This window comes from Desmodus rotundus, chromosome 12 (genome assembly GCF_022682495.2).
Source record: "Desmodus rotundus isolate HL8 chromosome 12, HLdesRot8A.1, whole genome shotgun sequence".
Lineage (NCBI taxonomy): Eukaryota > Metazoa > Chordata > Mammalia > Chiroptera > Phyllostomidae > Desmodus > Desmodus rotundus.
Window position 1 is genome coordinate 35,098,726 of NC_071398.1, and position 8,667 is coordinate 35,107,392.

Here is an 8,667-nt window from a genome sequence, read left to right on the forward strand (position 1 = left end):
GGAGGATATTTTTAATTCGTATTTTCTTCTTCTCACAGCTCTCTAGGCCTTAAGTATGACAGCACATGCTAAACAGCATGGAAGGAGGGAATCCTGCCACATGTTGCTGGCATGTTTCTGTGATGGCTGCACAAAGATCTGCTAGCAATTAAGGATTGGTTTCATTGTCCAAGAAATATGAGGACTGACAGATTGGCACGGCAGGATATTTGAGGATCAGGAAATGGGAAGTGTGCATTGAGGATTGTAGTATAGGGGCCTAATAAGACTGGAAGGACTCAGTGGCCAGCATCTTCAATACTTAAAAAACAAAACAATAGGAACTTGTTTTTAAACTTAAGAGGGAGCAATATTATAAGTAAGGTGGGTTGATTTTTTTTGAAGTTACAGTAGATTATATTTAAAACTGAATATTTAACAGTTTATTGGGCAAGCCTAAAGGCTTGAAATTACACGTCTACGAATTTAAGCCTTTGTGTGTGTGACACCTTGGATCCTCTTCTCCTTCCTCTGCTAATTTTTAGCTTACTGCAACAGATGAGGGGCTTTTAAACCATCTGTTAACCTTTCTTTCTCCATTTTTAACCATGTGGAGTTGCTCAAGGCAAGAAGACCCAGAGCCAGCAAGTCTGAAACAAAAAGCAAAGGAGGTGAGCATGGTGAGAGATCATTGAGTTTGACATTTCAAGGCTTGAGCCTATTAATTTTTTATGCCCTGCTACTTGTATATCGTTAATAAAAATCTGATGAAAAACTTTTTAGGATGCATTTGTTGCTTTGGCTTTGATCTTAATGTTTGCAAACTAATACATTAATACATGTGAAGCCTTAAGGAGTTTTTCTAAGAGAATATTTCCATACATTATATTTTCATTTCCATTTTAGGTAGCTGAGCCTCTGTGGGGCTGATGGCAGTGGCATTCGATTTTGGTGGGAAATGTATCTCTTCGTCTCCTGTTAAATGTTACGTCCTAAGCATATGAAACCTTGTCATCAGTATTTTACCTAAATTCACTTCTGTAAGAGCCCGCACTTCTAAGATATGTTGCCATTTCAAATTCTTCATTTTGAAAAGCTATGTGAAACTCCATTCAGTTATTTGCAATAGAAAAACTTATACCAAATCATGTAATCACTGGGCTTGCTGTCTAGTTATTAAAATTTTCTTGAAACAGGCTACAGAGATCAGCTCAACCGAACGTCATTATCTTTGCTCCCTTTAAGGTGCCTGTTTCCTAGTTGTGACAACTGTGACGAATTGAGCAGCAGTAAACTCAGTAGTCTAGAAGTGGAAGTCATGCCCACTAAGACATGTCATTTGTTACTTATAGGCTGTGTACAGTTGACCTGTGACAATAAGGATTTGACGACGCAGGTCCACTTATAGGCAGATTATTTCAATAAAGACATACAATTCCATAAATGTATTTTCCCTTGCTTGTGATTTTCTTAATAATATTTTTTCTCTAGCTTACTTATTTGTTAGAATATAGTATGTAATACATATAATTTACAAAAGATGTGTTAATTGACTGGTTTATGTTATCAGGAAGGCTTCTAGTCAACAGTAGGCTATTACTAAGTTTTTGTGGAATCAAAACTTATAAGCAGATTTTCAACTACAGGGTAGGGGTGGTGGCACCCCTAACCCCCACGTTGTTCAAAGGTCAACTGTTATGCCCCCAAATGCTAACTGTAGTCATGGCATGACACATGTTCCCAGGAAACGTCAACACAGCATGTGAGATTGGAGGGTCTAATGAATAGTTTGATTATATTTGAAATTTTACTTTATAAAAATTAGTAGATATAAAGCTTGAATTATTACTTATGAAAAAATGATTGCTACCCCAATTTTGAACACTTTACAGTGACACATGGCAAATGGGCTGTTGAAATGGCTCTTTCCGTTGTGCTTTACTAAAGTGACTGTGAACTGTTTAAAATATTTATGTTTTAGGTTGAGTATAGTACAACCTTTAATTGTTTTCAAATTTTTAACCTCATGAGTAATGTTTGAAATGTCTGTCATTTTCTGATTTATGAGTGGTTAATCATTCATACAAATGCTAAGTACCTTTACTTAGAGGGAGTAGAAAAAAGCACACTATACAGGAAAGCAAAATTAAGTCAATGTAGTGATGGTGAAGATAACCACTGATCACAGTGATTGTTATGGAAATTTCTTTTACTATTGTTCCCCTCCCCCCTCCATACCCCCGCAAAAAAAAGATGAAATTGTTATAAATGTGGTTATATTTTGTATCCACTAGAGGGAGTAATGCTGTACAGATGTCTATTTTTAATGAAAAAGATTTGTCATTAATTTAGTAAATAAATTTGTGATAATAGTATTATCTAAATTCAGCAGCCATGAAATTGTAAGTCTTGTTCTTCGTTTACGAGTGTTGCTGGGGTGGTTGATTTAAACTTGAAGGCAGCTTTTTGGTGACAGGGGGAAGCATCCTATACATTCACACATTTGTGCTACTTCTTTCTCTCCCTTCTAAATGTAATTTCTTAATTTTCTAATTCTGCTTACTGTCCTGAGGCAATTTCGATATGCAAATAAGCTTTAGCATTTAAAAAAATGGAAGCTTTTGAGATTCTGACTTTCATTTCTTTTAGAGATTATGTGTTTGGTACAGTAGCCTCACAACAGGGAATAAATGATTACAACTTTCTACTTTGGCTTTGAAGAGTCTTCTTACTGGAGACCCGGCCCGGACCTCCTGGTGGTCTCCACAGTCAGTGCTCCAACTGGGTGGGTAAATGAACGCCCCCACACAGGAGATTTCTTCTCATCTCTGTCTTCCATGAAGCAATGAGACCAAGAAGCTTCACATTTGAATGTTTTATTTTTCAAAACATAAAGAATTTAAAGTAATTGATATACATGCTTTTATAAATTTTAAGAAGTACCGAAGGGCTTGTAATGAAAAGCACACCACTGGGCTCGTCTTCTCCTCCTCGCATGCCAGTCCTCAGAGTGACTGCTTTATAAAATAAAATTTTTATTGAGGTAAAATTTACATATGGTGAAAAGCACAATTAAAAGTCTTCAAACAAATTGGTTTTGATTAATTGGCACAGTTGTGAACCACCACCACACTCAAGCTCACAGGTCATTTCTCTCACCCCCGAAAATGCCCTCCTGCCCCTTTTTGTCAGAATTAATCCATCATGGTGACTGTTAAAATGGCCACTGATAAGAGGGATTGCCATAGAAATTTATTTTACTATTTTTCAAAAGAGATCAAATAGTTATAAATGCATTGTATTTTAGATCCACTAGAGGGAGTAATGAAGTTGAATTTACCAGTTTTTTCTTTATCTCTTATGCTTTTTTTGTGTATCACATATAAGAACTCATTGCCTGACAAAGGTCATTAAGGTTTACACCTGTGGTTTCTTTTAAGAGTTTTGTAGTTTTAGTTCTCACATTTAGGTCTTGATCCATTAAGAGTTAAATTTTGTGTACAGTGTGAAGTAAGTGTCCAAATACATACTTTTGCATGTGGCTATCCACTTGTCCCAGCACCATTTGTTGAAAGACTGCTCACTCCCCCATTGAATTGTCTTGGCACCCTTCTCGAAAATCAGTGGACTGTGAATGTAAAGGTTTATTTCTGAATTCCTGATTGTCTTCCATTGATATAAATGTCTGTCTTTATGCCAGTGCCACACTCTCTTGCTTACGGTGCCTTTGTAGTAAGCTATGAAATTGGGATATGTAAGTCCTCCAACTTTGTTCTTTTTCCAGATTGTTTCAACTATGATGTGTCCTTTGCTTTTCCACATGAATTTTAGATCAGCTTGTCAATATCTGCTGGGGGGGAAAAAAAAGCCAAGTGGGATTTTAACAAGGATTGCGTTGAACCTTAGATCAGGAGGTGCAAAATTGCCATGTTAGCAATATTGAGTCTTTCAATTCATGAGGCTGTAGTGTCTCTTCATTTGTTTCGATCTTCTTTAATTTTCTCCAGCAATGTTTTGTCATTTGAGTGTAATCTTTACACTTCTTTTGTTAAACTTATTCCCAATTATTATATTCTTTTTAAGTATATTTTATTGATTATGCTATTACAATTTTCCCAATTGCCCCCTCTATCCCCCCTCCACCCTGCACCCCCCACCCCTCCAGCATCCCCCCACCTTAGTTCATGTCCATGGGTTGTACATATAAGTTCTTTGAGTTCTGTTTCCTATACCATTTTTGACCTCTCCCCATCTATTTAATGCCTACCAATTATGCTTCTTATTCCCTGTAACTTTCCCCCTCTATTACTCCCCTCCCACTCCCCACTGAAAACCCTCCATGTGATGTCCATTTCTCTGATTCTGTTCCTGTTCTAGTTTGCTTAGTTTTTGTTTTCATTGTTTTTCTTTCTTTTCTTTTTTTAGGTCCATTTGTTGATAGTTGTGAATTTGCTGTCATTTTACTGTTCATATTTTTGATCTTCCTTTTCTTAGATAAGTCCCTTTAACACTTCATATAATAAAGGCTTGGTGATGATGAACTCCTTCAACCTGACCTTATCTGGGAAGCACTTTATCTGCCCTCCCATTCTAAATGATAGCTTTGTTGGATAGAGCAATCTTGGATGTAGGACCTTGCCTTTCATGACTTCGAATACCTCTTTCCAGCCCCTTCTTGCCTGTAAGGTTTCTTTTGAGAAGTCAGCTGATAGTCTTATGGGCAGTTCCTTTGTAAGTAACTCTTTCCTTTCCTCTTGCTGCTTTTAAGATTCTCTCTTTATATTTAATCTTGGGTAACTTAATGATGATTTGTCTTGGTGTGTTCGTCTTTGGGTCCAACTTCTTTGGGATTATCTGGGCTTCCTGGATTTCCTGAAAGTCTATTTCCTTCACCAGATTGGGGAAGTTTTCCTTCATTATTTGTTCAAATAAGTTTTCAATTTCTTGCTCTTCCTCTTCTCCTTCTGGCACCCCTATAGTTCAGATATTGGAATGTTTCAGGTTGTCCCAGATGTTTGTAAGATTCTTTGCTTTTTTGAATTCTTGTTTCTTCATTCTGTTCCAGTTGGATGTTTATTTCTTCCTTTTGTTCCAAATTGTTCATTTGACCCTGGTTTCCTTCCTGTCAGTGTTGGTTCCTTGAATATTTTGCTTTATTTCATTTAAGGTATCTTTCATTTTTTGACCAAGCTCAATCAGTCCTGTGAGCATTTTGATTACCAGGGCTTTAAATTCTCCATCAGATAGGTTGGCTATCTTCTCATCACTTAGCTCTCTTTGTGAGGTTTTTCTCTGTTCTTTCACTTTGGCCCTGTTTGTTTGCTGGGACCCCTGTTAAGTTGTAAGGGGGCAGGGCCTTAGGTATTCACCCAGGCAGGGCAACCCTCCGTGCTGCCCTGTGGGGCTGCCTGTGGGGGAGGGGCCAGAGAGGGAACAATGCAGCTCGCCTGCTCCTTTCTAGCCCACTTTTCAACAAACTCTTGTGTGAGACTGGGAGTTTCTCCCACCGCAGCAATCGCCATAGTCCACAGCCACCTCTGAGTCTCAGTTTCCCTTTAAGTCAGCCCCTCCCATGCAGTCTGCCACCTTGCCACAGCCAGCCCCGTCCTCACGGTCTGCGGCCTCACCACAGTTTCTCTCCATCCGCTGTGGCGCCTTACCAGTCTGGTTGTTCTGTTTGACTGTTTCTTAATCCCATGGTTGTTGGAGTTCCATGCAGTTTGATTTTCTGGTGCTTCTGGTTGTTTATTGATTTTAGTTTGGTTGTTATCCTCCTTTTGGTTGTGCGAGGAAATGAAGGGTTTCTACCTACACCTCCATCTTGGCCGAAACTCTATTCTTTTTGATACTATTGTGAATGGAACTGCTTTTTAAATTTTATTTCAGATGTTCATTGCTCACATATAGGAGTACAACTGATTTTTGTATATTGACCTTATATGCTGATGATGTGCTGTACTCATTTGTTGTAGGTTTTTTAAAAAAGTGGATTCTGTAGGATTTTCTATATACAAATTATATCATCTGAGAATAAATATATTGGGCCTCAATAATTTTATTTCTACCTTTCATTCTGGATACATTTTATTTCTTTTTCTTGTTTAATTTCCCTCACCAGATCCTCCAGTACAATGTTAAATAGAACTGGTAAGAGCAGACATCCTTGTCTTGTTCTCAGTCTTGGGAGGGAAGAATTCAATCTTTTAGTTAGAAGAGATTTTGAATTTCAATGAAGTGCATGTTTTATTTTCTTTTAGTTAGTGCTTTTTGTTGTCTGTCTAATAAATTTTTGCCTGTATTTGTTCTGCACCTTATTAACCAATGCAGGAGGATTGTTTCTCATACCACCAGTCAATGCTCCAACACCAGCTGGGTGTCCTACAATTTAACTCAATTCTGATGCTATCTACCCCCAAAGAGCATCACATCCCACAGGTTAAGGGCTCTGTCCCACAAGACTGCTCTCCACTTCATATGCCAATCGCAAGCCCAGGTTGTTACCTATGCTCCTGACTGACTCACCTAGCTATAGGTTGGAGGTTCCCATGACCCCCTCCATGGATTTGATTAATTTGCTAGAGCAAAATTCAGATGCTAGTTGAATGTTGAGGTTGTTACCTGTACTTCTGACTGGCTGGCTATACATCAGATGTTATCATGACCTCCTCCTTGGGTTCAACTCATTTGCTAGAGTGGCTCACAGAACTCAGGAAACCCATTTACTCACTAGATTATTGGTTTATTACAAAGGGTATGAAAGGATATGAATCAGTAGCCAGATGAAGAGATTCATAGGGCAAGGTCCTGAACAAGGGAGCCTCTGTCCTCATGGAGCTTGGGCCTGGCATGGTGGCATATGGAAGTATTCTGGTTCCAAACCTGGAAGCTCTCTGAACCCTGTCCTTTTGGGTTTTATGGACTTCATTACACAGGCATAATTGATTAAATCACTGGCCACTGGGGACTGAATCCACTTCTAGTCCCTCTACCCTCCCAGAGGTTGGAGGTCGGAGGTCAGGATGGGACTGAAAGTTCCAACACTATAATCACTTGTTTGCTTCTTCTGGCAACCAGTCCCTATCCCTAGGGGCTTTCCAAGCCACCTTGTACAGGTGCTTCCAAGGGTTTTAGAGCTCTGTGTCAGATATGGGGACCAATATATATTGCTTATTATAAATTATAGTATCACAGTGTACTTCAGGTTACAAAGGTTTTTTTCTTTTGTTTTCTATAGCAGTTTTGTAGTTTATCTTATAAACTTTCAAATTAATTTTTATATAGTCAATTTTTCTCTTCTGTCAGTTTTGGCTTCATGAATTTTGAAGCTCTGTTATTAAATGCATACATATTTTGGATAATTATATTTTCCTGATGAGTTGCTCCTTTATCATTACAGAATATTGCACTTTATTTCTAGTAATACTATCTTGAAGTCTACTTTACCGATATTAAAATAGCCATGGCAGCCTCCTTAAGCTTACTGTTTACATGGTATATATTTTCCCACACTTTTACTTTCAAGAACAATTTATTTTATATTTAAAGTGCCTTTTATTGGCAACATATAGTGGATATATAGTTGAGTATTGCTTTTCTATGTAGTCTAACATTCTTTGCCATTTAACTGAAATGTATACTCCATTTACATTTTTAAAAATTTAGTTTTCAATTATAATTGACATACAATATTATATTAGTTTCAGGGGTACATGTAGTAATTAGACATTTACGTATCTTATGAATTGATCACCCCAATAAGTCTAATAATATTACAATATTAAGTAAATTCCCTAAGCTGCACTTTACATTCTTGTGGCTGTTTTTGTGACTGGCAATTTGTACTTCTTAATCCCTTTCACCTTTGTTACCCACTCCCACCCCCGCTGCCAACCACCTATCTGCCAACCATCAGTTTTGTTCCCTATATCTATGAGTTTGTCTCAATTTTATTTATTTTGTTTTTTAGATTCCACATATAAGTGAAATCATGTGGTATTTGTCTTTCTTTGACTCGTTTCACTTCACATAATACTCTCTAGGTCCATTCACGTTGTTGTGGGTGGCAAGAATTCCTTCTTCTTTATGGCCCAGGAATACTATATTACACGTATGTACCGCATCTTTTTTATCCACCTGTCAACTGATGAACACCTAGGTTGCTTCCATGTGTTAGTTATTTGGTTATTGTAAATAATGCTGCAATGAACATAGGGGTGCGTATCTTTTTATTATTTTTTTTAAGAAGGGAGGGGAAAAATCATCCAAGTAAGAAAAACAGCAGATGTAAGATATGCATGAGGCAGTGAGGGCCCCTCACTGTATGGACAGGACTGCCTTGAAGTTAGAGTTTGGAGTTAGATTTAGAGGGCCATTTGGAGTGCCAGGTAAAGAAGGGAAGACTACCAGGGAAAAAATACAGAATCAGAGTTCTGTGGTTGGAGTAGGTCTCACATGTTCAGGTTCCCACATATTTGATCATATCTAGTTTTTCTAGCATTGTTTTGTGTTTATTTGTTGGTTTGTTTGTTTATATAAAAATAATGTATTTATTTAAAAAATTTATTGACTGAAAGAGGAAGGAAGAAATTTATAGAGAGTGAGAGGAAGGGAGAGAGAGAGGGAGTGATGGAGGGAGAGAGAGAGAGACAGAGAGAGAAAGAGAGAGAAAGAAACTTTGATTTGTTGTTC